Source organism: Pistacia vera, unplaced genomic scaffold, assembly GCF_008641045.1.
Source record: "Pistacia vera cultivar Batoury unplaced genomic scaffold, PisVer_v2 Contig462, whole genome shotgun sequence".
NCBI classification, from domain to species: domain Eukaryota; kingdom Viridiplantae; phylum Streptophyta; class Magnoliopsida; order Sapindales; family Anacardiaceae; genus Pistacia; species Pistacia vera.
The window spans coordinates 637,732-651,590 of NW_022196293.1; the positions used below are offsets into that span (position 1 = coordinate 637,732).

Sequence of the window (13,859 nt, forward strand, 5' to 3'; positions counted from 1 at the left end):
TGAGAATCAAATCTTCATAATAATGACTTATATGATGATAATAATAAGGTCAACCATCTTTGTCGTGACCTATTATTTAATCAAAAGATAAAAAATATTAAAAACATATTTGATCACTTGCGTGAAGAGCTTATATGATATTATGTTATTGATGAGAATCAAATCTCATAATAAGACAATGGAATTAATTTGTTGAAATTGTGCACATGCCACATTGGAATTATTATTTGTACTAATAAATTAACTGTTCATAATAATTGATTACTATTCTAATCAAACTGTCTTTACCTACCATATGTCTCGATAACTTAAAATAAGGTCCAACTTGAAAGCAGCCTGCTTACGTGGAGCCACTATACGGACAGTGCAGTTACAGCCAATGAGATATTCAGGTCAATTCATGTGCCATTCAATTTAAACAATTATAATAAAACTAAAACAAAAATAAATATCTAATTACATTCAGAGGATCATAGTTACAAGAATCCAACAAGGTTGAGGATTGTTTTGATCTGTGACTGTATCAATTCTTACAGTATTAAAAGCTTTGTTTACCAATGAGCCACAGCCAGTCAAGAGCAACTCCAGCAAATATGCCACCTAATAGACAGAACACGAGTATATTCCCCAATGCATTTTGCTCAGGTCCTACAAACCAGATTCCAATTACATTTTATTTGGAGGAATTGGAAATTTTAGATTCATTGCACATTTAGGATGGAGTGTGAAGTAAACTAACCTTGTAACCTTTGGGTGCTATTGTAAGGACACACACAGTTAGATAACCATTTGTGGCCTAAGAAGGAAGTGAGTGTGACATCCATCCCTGATCTGCATATTTTGCAGTGAAGTAGAATGCAGGAACAAGTAAGAAAACGAGCCAGAATTGCAATCATAAGGCCCTTTCTGGACTCCAACTTCAGACTTCTACTAGAGGGATGTATCTTGATATCAGATCACACACATTGTATGATGCGACAAGGACAAGCGGGTACCTAAAGGACCACCAGCCATGTGAAAATATCTCTGTAAAATTGTTTAAAATATTCCATAATTCCAACAAGAGGATAATGGATTCTACATTTGCTTCTAGTCCTTCCAATTCTTGAACAAAATTAGAATACATCACCAGCAAAGTTAAGCCGATTGATTTATAAAATTTTGGAAGTTTCAAATCGAATGAAGACGCTATAGAAGAACACTTACCAGGTGTCGCCTAATTGGTGATGTCCAGTATCTTCATATAAGAAGCCAGGAAAAAATGGACAATGTCAGCACATATATCAGAAACAAGTCAAGTGCGTAATATATTTTGGAAGAATAGTTGCTTATTGCTCAACCGTTCCTTTGCATAGCTTCACCTACGTCCTACAAGAATTCCAAAAGCTATTATTGCTTTGTATCTGAAAACTTCTTCAAACATTGAGTACATAAAATTATAATAAACTTCATGAAAATTGGAAAAATACTTGATCTGGTTTTGTTTGGATTCCGCAGCTGCGAGATCAGCTGAAACTGTTTTTGATCTTCTGAGGCAGCTTTGGCACGGAAATACTTCACAATTGGCAGTTTAGGGAAGGAATATGCATATAGCAGAATGCATAGAAACTCAAAGAACGTGCATATTCCTAGAAATAACACTGCAAAAACGATGAATAAGAAATTAATGGGATCTCTTAGATACACAAATACAGAAGGGCTTGTCTAAACTTGTTTACTAGTAAAATTAGTACACATAGCGTAACGTGTAAGTTACCCATCTAAATCCACATTCACTTCGCACTATATATATCAACAGATGACTAGTATAGAATGTGAAGAAACTGAGTTTTGGGTACTGGTAACCCGAAAAAAAAAAAAAGCTACATACTAACTCCATTGCGAAGACCATTGTGATGATTTTCAAATGCTGCCACTGTTACTAGCCTCAAAGCAGAGGTTAAAGCTCCTGATGCAGCCATGCCAGCTAAATAGGACTGTAAAACAGAAAATCTCTTGAGAAGCTATTTAAAAACAATGTGTCAAAGAACAATTCAAAAAATTCAAGAAGTATATCAACCTGCATGAATTCAGGGCACATGAAGGATAAATCACCAACCATTCCACCTTCAACATGGGCATCTGCAACTCCAAAAATAACAACAATGGCACATATACCAAGAAAAGGTCCAAGTCCTCCCTTCCTGATGTGGCTAAATCCAACTGCCACAGAGTGACGGTGACTTAAGATCATTCATATTGAAAAACATTAATAGGAGTAGAAGAAGAAGAGATAAAATAAGACAAGCAGAAAATTATAGAAAGAAACATCAGAGATACTTACAAGAATGAGTGCCAAAGTACTTGCAAAGAAAAGAGCATAACCAGCTAAGTTCCTCCGTCAGTTTAATCCTCGACTCATTGTATGCTAGTATCGCCATTGTCCCAAGCGCAAATGATTCAAAACAAGGGTAAGTGCCCTTGTAGGATGGTATTTTCAAGGGAATGAAAAGCATCAGCATACTCGAATGAATTCATAAACCAAATCAATTCATATGTCTTAATGAATTCGCACTTTTTCCCACATAAAAGTCATCCAACAATGAATTCAGCATCTTTCAGAAGGCTATAACAAAAAGGAACATTTAGGTCATCGGTGGCTGCAAAAAGGTGTGATTATTACCATGAGATACCTACCTTGAACAATTTGCCGTAGTAATCTCCTATTGTGAGCATACTGTTCCATGAGACAAGGCACCTAGCCCAAGAATCCAACAAATTGCCTGCTTATACTTTCCTGGTTAGTGCAGAAATTAAATTAATTAACACCACACTTAACATCTTCTAAATGGAGGCAATTTCACCATTTTCTGCATCAACAAATCAACTACAGATCGAACACAAACCTCAAGCCTTTGGAGTATTACTCCAATGTCATAGTCATGGCCTCCCTTCAATATTTGTTAATCAAAAGTTAGTACTTCAATATTTAGTCTACAAGAGTTTTGACTCCTGAAATGTATCAAAACTCTATCCAATGAAAGAAAATCTTCAGGAAATATGAAAAGTGAAGATCTAAGTTTATGTATTAGAGAACACCAGAAATAATGAAGCAAAAAAAACATGGTAACATGAATTTATAGACTGGAAATGAGAAAAAGCTAAAAGTCATTTTAAACATTTAGAGGAGAAGGATGAACTTACTTTTGTTTCTTCAATGAAGGGGTTTGGAGTGTGAACTGCAGAGTATGGACCAAAACTGGAGTATGTTAATGAAAAGGAAAGGAAAAGGAAGTAATTGGGTTTGACGATAGCGAAGACAGAGAAATGATGGAGCAAAATATGGCAAGAGTACAAAAAAAATCTCGGTGGAATACGATGAGTTTGAAACTTACATATATTTATATACAGTTGCATTAGTCCAAGGCAACTAGGCAAGAAACATTGGCTTTGTTTGGTTCAAAATTTGGGGGTTTTGGGAAAAGTTTTTTGAAAAAAGTTAAAAAAAAAGTTGAATTGGGTGGGTATTACGAGGTAGGATTGATAAATTAATAAAATACCCCATATATTTGTTTTTTTACAAAAATACTCCTATAATAAAACATTAAAAGTTAACAAAAAACACCCCTAACCTACCCTCAAATACCCCAGCCGGCCACCTTACGAGGTAGAATTGATAAATTAATAAAATAACCCCTATGTTGTTTTTTACAAAATACTCCTATAATAAAACATTAAAAGTTAACAAAAACCCCTAACCATACCCTGAAATACCCCCAGCCGGCCACCACCACCGGAGGTGGCCGGAGTCGTCTTATCGGCGCATGACCGGCTGGATCTTGCCGGTCATGCGTCGCTATGGCCTTTTCCGGCTAGATCTACTGCCAGATCTGGCCGTATTTGCTCTCAACGGCGCACTACCAGCCAGATTCAGCCGATAGTGTGCCATCCTACCAGATTCCGGCCATTTTTTGGTGGTAGTGGCCGGAATCTGGTAAATGTGGATTGTTGGGGTGTTTTTGTAATTTTAAAAAAATATTTAGGGGTATTTAATTAAATTAACAAATTTAGAGGGTTTAAAAAAAATTGAATAATATTAAAAGTAGTATTCCCAAAAATGAGAGTTTTTAGGTATTTTACTGTTTAACTTTTTAGGAAATACTAAGAGTAGTATTCCCAATTTTGAACCAAACGAAGCCATTGTTTTTGCAAAGAATCCTCTTGGTACAAACTATTTCTTATATATAATATATGTCACGACGATTTTTTAAGTGTAACCGCTAATATCTCCATAGAAGCAAATTTTACTGCGGGAGAACGACATTTTCCCACCCAAGGTTTGGCGAAACAACACTTTCCCACGCATCAAGTTTCAAAATGACACTTGCTCACCCTTCTTTAGGTTCTATTATGTTTTCCGTTAATATTTTATTGAAAAGACAAAAATACCCTTAAATGTTTTACTTTATAAATTTTTTATTATTTTTTAATTAGCCAAAAAGTCAAATATTAAAAAGTCAAAAAAGAAAAAATAGTTAATCCCACCTAAAAAGTTATGAGTAATGCTATAAAATTGTTTAAAGTTAAATAATCTTAATATTTATTTATAATGTCATCAAAATTTCATCACTATTATTTATAATATTTTTCATTTTTATTATTTAACATAAAAAATCAAAATTCCTAATTAATTAAATAAATAAAGAAAAAAATGTATCTTTATACTTGGACTAATAAATAATCGAATAAAAACTTTGACTTTAACTTAACTAAATTTTAATTTATAATAAACTATTTAAAGGTATTTTCATTTTTTCAGTCAAATATTAACAGAAAACACTAACAGAACTAGGGGTGTTCGGTTCTGGGTACCCTGCACTTTTTGAAGGAACCAGAACCGGAACCGGAACCGACGGTTCCTTGAAATTTGGAACCAGAACCGGAACCGACGGTTCCGGTTCCTAGGTACCCAGAACCAGAACCTGTAACAATGGTTCCGATTATGGTTCTGGGTACCCTGTAAAATTACATGACCCCCCAAAAGTTTTTAAAATGGTAAAAAAACTCTTAAAAACTTACAAATACACCCCCCACTTGGCACTTGTTAACAAAAATAAAATTGCAATTTATAAATTTAAAATTTAAATTACAAACTCCATTACTTTGTAGAGGTAGATTCTCAAAAGTCAAACCAACTTACTTTAAATGTTATGAAATATAAATATAAATGTATTCACATTACTTTTTTTACAAAAGTTTTTATTAATCCCCCTAATCTTTAATTTTATTTTATATTAGTCTCGGTTCTTGGTTCCTGGTTCTGGTTCCGGTTCCTAACTACAGGAACCGAAACTGAAACCGCACAGTAACGGTTCCAAAAATTTGGAATCGGAACCTACCCATTAACGACTGGTTCTGGGTAGGAATCGGAATCAAACCTAGGGTACTTGCCAGTTCTGGTTCCAATCGGTTCTTTTGAACACCCCTAAACAGAATATAATAATTGATGGAAAAGTGTCATTTTGAAACTTAATGGGTGGGAAAGGTTGTTTCATCAAACCTTGGGTGGGAAAATTCGTTCTCCCTTTTACTGCGGAATCATGTGTCAAAAGGTTGCCCAATTGGTGGCATAGAATTAGAGGTCAAATCGAATAAGTTTAATGATAACTCTGGCACGCAAAGTAAGGATAATTTTCAGGGGTGAATCCAATGGAATTTGTGATCATGTATGTATGAACGCAGATCCAGAGTTTTCAAAGATTAGAATAGATGTCAGCCTCGGTCTCAGTTTCAGTCTCACCGATGATGTTAATATTGAAATGGGAGATGGTTGTGCTGTCAAATAAAAGGTTCACGACAAAGTAAACTAAAATCGCTGGCGTAGCTGGATATTATTTTTATTTTTATGGTTTCTCTTAAATTATGGGAGAATAATCTTAGCAACCAATTCAATAATCACAACTTTGAATTCCTTTTTAGGATGTCTTTGGTTGGGGATAATTCTCCGTTATTAAGATAATACCATCTTATATTACTTGATTATCACATTACAATTCTAGTAATTTTTCAAAATTAATAGTAATTGTTGTTGGTTATACATAAGAGATAATATGATTATCTCAATTTTCTTAAGTATTTTAAGATTACTTGATAATATTAATTTTATTATAATTTTACCCCTTATTAATAAAATTTTAAGACAGTAATGCTTTGTTATCTAAATAATTTACAATAAATCTATGGACAATTTTAACTATATACTCAAGATTTTTTTAAAAGAATTACTCTAGTATTTCAACGAAATTACCTAAGCCACCTAAGAGAACCGTCGACCACCACCGTCAACTATCACCGACAATCATCTAAATGATGCATGACTTGCCGAATCTGGCCTTTTCAACAAATATTTAGGAAAGAAAAAAGGCACTTTGAGTTGAAAGAAATTTTCAAAAAGATTGTAAAAACTCGAGTTGTAAGAGTCTAATCTTGTAAGGGTCCCATCTCGCACGAATCCCGCCTTGCACGAGTAAGGTGTAACGATATTAACCTTGCTTGATATTTTATAGGGGTTATAATGATATTTTACAAATAGATTATATGTAAACTACCCATTTGACCCATATAAAGTATCAAAAAAGTCCACTCGAGTGAGACTAATATCATTATGCCCTACTCGTGCATTGCAAGGGTCTAGTCGCACGAATTTGTTCATCAGTTTTCTAGAAGCCATTTGTCAACCTAATTTTAGTTAACACAAACTATATATATATATTGTATTTTGTTACATTAAATATATATTCTACATTTTATATATCTTTTAACACTATATTCTTTCAAAAATTTAACTAAAAAACTATAATATTCTACATTTCAATATTAAATTAAAAACTTTTTCTCATTTTCATGGAAACAATTGTATAAATGTGATCAAGTGTGGAAGATAAAAGTAGAAGTGTCCTAAAATCTTATGAGAGGTCTTACGTACAAAGTCATTTAAAAATTGATTATTTTTTAATTTGACTTTTTAAAAAAGGTTAGCTAAGTAAATTTTTTCTTAAATAAAATTACTTAGGAAGACTTATATAATTTCTTAAAAAATATTTCATACTACTATAAACCCTAATTTCTGTTTTACAAATCAAATCTATATTAATACTAGTCTTGAAATAAATTTGATTTTTTTAATGGATGTGTACAATATTTGAATCAATGAAAGAAAAATTATAGAATGAGAAGGATTGAAGACAAGAAATAAATTATAATTTCATTTTTGTCAATTTTTTTTTTTTTAATAATTAAAACTTTGATAGATATGCAATCAAATGATTCAATTTCAATAGATATGCAATCCATTATGAAGAAGAGGATGGAAAACAATTAAATAAAAAGACAAAGATATGAGTTAAAAAAAAAAGAGTTAAAATCATGTATAATATTATGTCAATTCTCTTTATTTACACAATTCTCGTTTTACGTTGATATATTTGTTTGGTATTAATGTGTGTTAAAAAATGATTTGAATTATGCTGATTTTTTAAAATTTTCTAGTTAATTATATATAATTGCCTTAATTTTATTTTATATCAAATTATAAATTGATCTAGGTAACATTCATTTTATCATTCACATTAAGTGCATAACTCTATTTTTTTTTCATTAATAATTATCTTATATCATTGAATTTTAGCTATCATATTTTTTTTCTTATATTTAACTTATTCTAATAAAAAAAAATCTAGCCCAGTCTAAGAAACTTTTTTGGCTACGCCCTTCATGGCTTTGCCCTTAATGATTTGTAATATTAAAACATCCAAAGTTATTGTTAATAACAAAATATTCCCCTGATGTTGGTATGCCACTCTACTAATTTCTCTAATTAATTACGTTCTTTTTATTATCTTTAGTCGTGGAGCTAGGAATTCAATAGAGGGGAATGGGGATGAAACTCAAAAAATAATATAGTTTAAACGGAGATTATCAATTTTATTAATAAGAAAAAAAGGTCACAAGTTTCGAAACATGATAAAAATAGTAATTACCACTACCAGCCTAATTTCGTTAAACTTAAATGGATTTAACGTGGTTTTTGTAACTTCAATATTTAACATATAAAAAAATAAAAAATATTTAAATATTGAATTATACTACACTTCGCAACTGATATCCTGAAATTTTCATCCAAACTAAAGTGTCAACTTACCTAATTTTGATGTGTAAATGAAGAATCAAGGTGATAAATGATATGTAACTTAATAAGATATGACACGCATACAAAATAAACACAGTTTAAATACAAAGAATAAAGATAGAAGAGGTGGCCAGATCTAGCAAATACCGACACACCACTTGGCACTTGTTTTGCTTGACCTCGCACAACCCATTACACAAAAAAGAAGTAATTGGTGTTGAAAAAATAAAAAAACAATTTGATTTTTATATGGGAAATTGGCCCATTTTGTGGATAGATTCAAAATCCAATTTGAATAACTGGATTTGCATTTGCAAGTTGTGATAAATATTCAATAAATAAAAAAATTAAATTGAATTAAAATTAGAGTTAAGAAGATATTAGCATTTGAGGCATGATGGATTAACAAAAAATCTCCCTGAGGTTTATGAAATAACAAAAATCCATCTGCTATTAATTAGGTGTTAAAATAAATGGTAAGATGACAATTTGCTATATATTCATTAGCTCTTAGTAGTTTAGTTCTATGGCTTCACTAATAGTTTACTAACGGCTAGACAATTTTTCTTATTTTTGAAACCTTACGGAGATGTTTGTTATTTAATCATACTTTAACGGTATGTCATTCTAGAGTTGTAAACTTGAAAGGAATCATTGGGTTCATGCTTGAGTGCTTGCTTTTAAAAGCTGATAAAATACTTATGTATAAAATGAGAAAATTAATTTAAACCCTTCAAGGTATACCATAATCCATAAACCCCCTCTCATTTTGGAAATAACTGTGAACCCTCTGCTATTTGTTTGCTTGTTTGTTAGACCATCTTTAACCCATTGCACCAAATTGATGCAAGTTTGTGTGAAACCACTATTGCATCTCCAACCCATTATACTAAAAAGAATATTCTTTTTCTTTTTCTTTTTCTTTTATTGTAATAATCAACAATTAATCTATTTCACTTATTATTTTTGTATATATTAATTAATTATTAGAAATGATATTTTTATTAAATAATAATTACTTTGAAAATTATACTAATTTAATAAAATTAAGCAATTATTTAATCAAATAAACATTACATTTAATATAGAAAAACATTACATCTAATATAAAATGATAAAAAAATAAAATAATAAATAACAACAACAAAACAAAAGTAAAATTCCATATTGATAGTAATTTAATTTTCCGAATTAGTATATTCTTTCTACAAATGATCAATTAATGCATTTCGAAGAGCATAATGAGCCTCTATATCCATGATTTGTCTATGTCGAGCAAATTTTTTTTGAAATCGGACATTTTCATCTACGACAATTTCAACTTCGAGAGTTGACGCTTACATCTGATTCTCAATCGATGTATCAGCATTACGATCATCCTCGATTATTATGTTGTGTATAATAATACACGCAGTCATTATATCATGTAATACATTTTTTTCCCAAAAACATGTCGGTCCTGCCACAATTGCAAACCGCGATTGGAGAACTCCAAACGCACTTTCCACATCTTTTCTACATCCTTCTTGTTTCATTGCAAATAATTTTTTTTTGAGACCACGTGGATCGTGAATAGTTTACAGGAGAGTAGACCACTTTGGCTATATACCATCAGCTAAATAATAACCCATATTATACTATTTTCCTTGAATAATATAATGAGCGAGAGGAGCAATATCTTGAGCTAGGTTAGCAAACAGATGAAATGCCTCCAACACATTAATGTCATTGTTGGAACCTGGCAAACAAAAAAATGCACGCCATATCCAAAAATCATAATCAGCTACAGTCTCGAGAATAATAGTTGGGGATCCACTACGAACAACATATTGCCCTGCCCAAGCCGTTGGACAATTTTTCCAATATTTTGATGATTTTAGAGGATCTGAAACTAATCTACCAGAATACTAAATTGTTATTTTAGTTTATGTTGTATTTTCTTTTAATTTTAGTGTTTTTAAATTATTTTGAGTTATTGTAGTTTAATATTTGCATTGAATAAAATTTTGTTTTTAATTTTTCATCATTTTTTGAATTATATAATTATTATGAATTTATTATTATAAATAATAATTAAATTAACTTAAATACAAATAACAAAAATAAAAAAAATAAAATTTTTTTTTTATACTGTTTGAATAGTGTCACACCGAATTGGTGTGCATGAACAGTGCTACACCAAATTTGGCGTGGCATTGTACATTGACACCAAATTGGTGCAATGTTTGGAGTTGGGTTAGAGGCATTTTTCACGTCATTTTGGTTTTTTTACACCAAAATAGCGCTGGGTTGGAGATGCCCTTAAAGTTACCAAACCTTGACATTTGACATGGGTATGTTGACGAGCACAAATTACGAAGGACTTAATCACGGTCCAAAAACCGTGGAGAGAATTCTTTCCATTGGCTTCCTTGACACTTTTTTTTTCTATGAACGAAATTCGTTCTTCACAGTTAATGTTTGTCAAGGTCATTTTTTCTGTGGTTTGAGTTTAGGGTTTAGGGTATGCATATTATAAATTTGATTGTGACTAAGAGGTAGAAAGAGTGCATGATACAATTCTTAGTGATAGTTTGTTTAAAGAAGTTCCTTAAACATTTGTGGAATGGGTTGATTGTGTTCGTTAAAGGTAATGTTATTTGTACAAACTCTCGTACAAAGAAAATTTGTATAAACTGAAGTGACACGTCAAGTTTGTACAAAGAAAATTTGTATAAACTGACGTGGCACATCACATGACATGCCACGTGGCATTGATGACCACATAACTTAATGTCACATTAATGTCATGTAGACTCTTATGTTACGTGGCACTCACTTGGTGTGCCACGTTAGTTTGTACAAACTCTCTTTGTGCGAGAGTTTGTACAAATAGTTTTACCCATTCGTTAAAGCTTGCTGGAATGGTCATTCAACATCAACACAATATCAAGCACAAAAGACATAATGTAAAGCACCCTAGAGATTTTTATATGGTTCAACTAAAAACCATTTTAGCCTACATCCATGGGACCAAGTCTAGATTAAGCAAATCCATTATAGCGAACACGTTCCAAGTCAATACAAAATTGAAATTAAGTACAACAATTATAAATAACTTCCTGTTCTACAAGACTCAAACTCCACCCTCTGATTACTCAAACGTTCTGCTATAGATTGATTAAGTCCAAGAAACCACCTGGACAGCTTGAGCTCCACTCAAGCCTCAATGTCTGAAATCTACTTTCAGCTCCACAACTTGATCTTCCTTCAAGCTTTCAAAAAAGAAACCACATTCCAACAAACACTCAATAACAAGATAAGTTCATCAAAATATTGAGTAATAAACAATATAAGGAACCTGACCAAATGAACAAATTCTATAAGAAATTTCAGAGAACAAATAATGGAAATTCAGGTTCAAAGAGCAAGGAAGAAGAAGAAGAGATTATATAGTCCCTGCTCAACAAATCTCTAGTACACACAGCCAACAATGTCTAACAACTTGTTGGACCATTTTAGGATAGATACAACAACTTTGTTAGACCACTTCTGAAAAGGCACTAACAACTTTGCTAGACCACCTCTGAAAAGACAAACACTTGTAAATGGACCTTTCACATAGATTTCATAAATGGAAAATATCCTAACAAGTAATGAAAACACGACACCTGTACTAAAAGATTCGTTACAGAAAATGTATACACAACTGAGTGAAATGGGCACACATATTTGCAATATATCACAACCAAGGAAATGTGCACACATATTAACAATATGTTAGGACATGTGTAAACTACAGACATGATTATATTTAAACAAATAAATGTGCAAACATCATAAATGAATGTGCACAAACATACTTCATAAGTTGACAAAAACTTTGTCAAACTTATGAACGAAGCACAATCTTCATCAAAAGAACAACACAAACATGTCTCAGACAAGGTTAGCATTACAAGAACAGAGACAAGAAAGAAACAAAAGAAAAACACAAAGACATATCTTCATGAAACCATCATCACCACAAAGCAAAAACACAAAGACAGGAAAGCAAAATTAAAAAAAAAAAAAAAAAAATCAATTCTAAGGGAAAACACATAAACAGTTCAACATAGAAGTAATTAAAAAAAAATTAATAATAACCAAACTCCCTCTGAGACAAAGAAACTCCCCCTAAGCGTCAAACCACTTCACACTCCAACATCATCAAAAACTCAACATAACAAACAGTTTTAAACAAAATATAACACCAACTACTCCCACACTTTGTGCATAAGGTTTAAACCAAACCTCATCGTCGATTGGACCTTCAGGTAGGTAGTTTTCCTCTTGAAGCTCACCTCTTGATTCTTTTGCCTCTCAGAGAAGTAGAGGATTGTTGTGGAGTTGTGACAGGTCCTAACAAATATTCAAACAATAAAGTGAACTGTTTTCTCATCGGGTGAGAAAGTACAACAATGTTTGGATAACAAATGATTACTTGATTTTCATTGATAAGTTTCGGCTGCATAAATAAGCAAAGCCACTTACATTAAAACCGAAATAAAATGGAAACTATTAGCTAATAACTAAACTACAACCCACGTAAAACAGAGCATGCAAATACAAGCTAATAATTGAACTACACCCCACGTAAAACAGAGCATGCAAGCAACGTTCTTCACGTCCCAGCTCATCCCAATGTCGTGGCCTATCAATTTTCCCCCCATCAAGTGGATCCTTGTCCTCAAGGTCCACAGTTGGAAATATTTCCAGGAGCTTTTTCGTCTAGCCATTTTCTGGTGGACCTGGACCCGTTTGAAGGTTGTTTGCTGCTAGTATGGGTGCAGCTTCAAAAGTACCATCTTGCCAATTTCGAACGACACATCCCCCCTGAGTTGGTTGCTCTCCAGTGACATCTTCACAAATTATGCTGTTGCTGCCATCGTGTCTTTCCAACATGAGTAGTCGTGGCCCTTGATACCGGTGACCTGCAGTAAAATGCTCATTACAATTAAAACATAGACCTTGAGCTCGCCTCCGCTGCATTTCATCCCAAGTCAGTCGCCGAACCGGAGCTGCATGTGAGACTGGCGGAAGAGCTAACAACATCCCTTGTCTCGATAGTTGATCATCTTTCATTCGCGCTAAGTTGATAGCCTCCTTTAATGTCTGAGGCTTAAACATTCGGATACCATCTGAAATGTCTGTTTTTAAGCCACCCATAAATGTTCCCATAAGAGCTCTCTACGTCCAACCTCGTATGCGATTGCCCAAGCGCTCGAATTCCCGTTGATAATCACGCAATGAACCATCTTGCCGTATCCTTGAAAGGGCTTCATCAAAATCCTCGCACTCTGACGGCCCAAAGCGTGCCTAGAGCTCGTCTTCAAAATCTGCCCATGAGAGAGTGCGTCCTTCTTCTTGGAACTTCTTATGGATCCAATGCCACCATTGGTTGGCCTCTCCTTCCAAGTGGTAAGAGGCTAAGGAAACTTTCTGGGTTTTGGGAGTATTCTAGAATTCAAAAAATTGGTTCACACAGTTGAACCACTCCGTCGGGTCATCTTCGGAGAATATAAGAAACTCCAATTTTTCCGTTTTGGAGGATACAACAAGTCGTCCCCGATTGTGGCCTTCACGGTGTGGGTTACCCTGGTTTGGAGGCTCCTAGTCTGCAAGAAGTACATCAGAGAGACGGTTAAAAGTTTCTTCCAAATGTCGTAGCATG

The 13,859-nt window shown here is 33.0% G+C and overlaps 1 pseudogene; it reads right to left on the minus strand.

Moving 5' to 3' along the window:
* Positions 1-538: 538 nt before the first annotated feature.
* Positions 539-13,354, minus strand: LOC116145520 (annotated as a pseudogene).
* Positions 13,355-13,859: the final 505 nt, after the last annotated feature.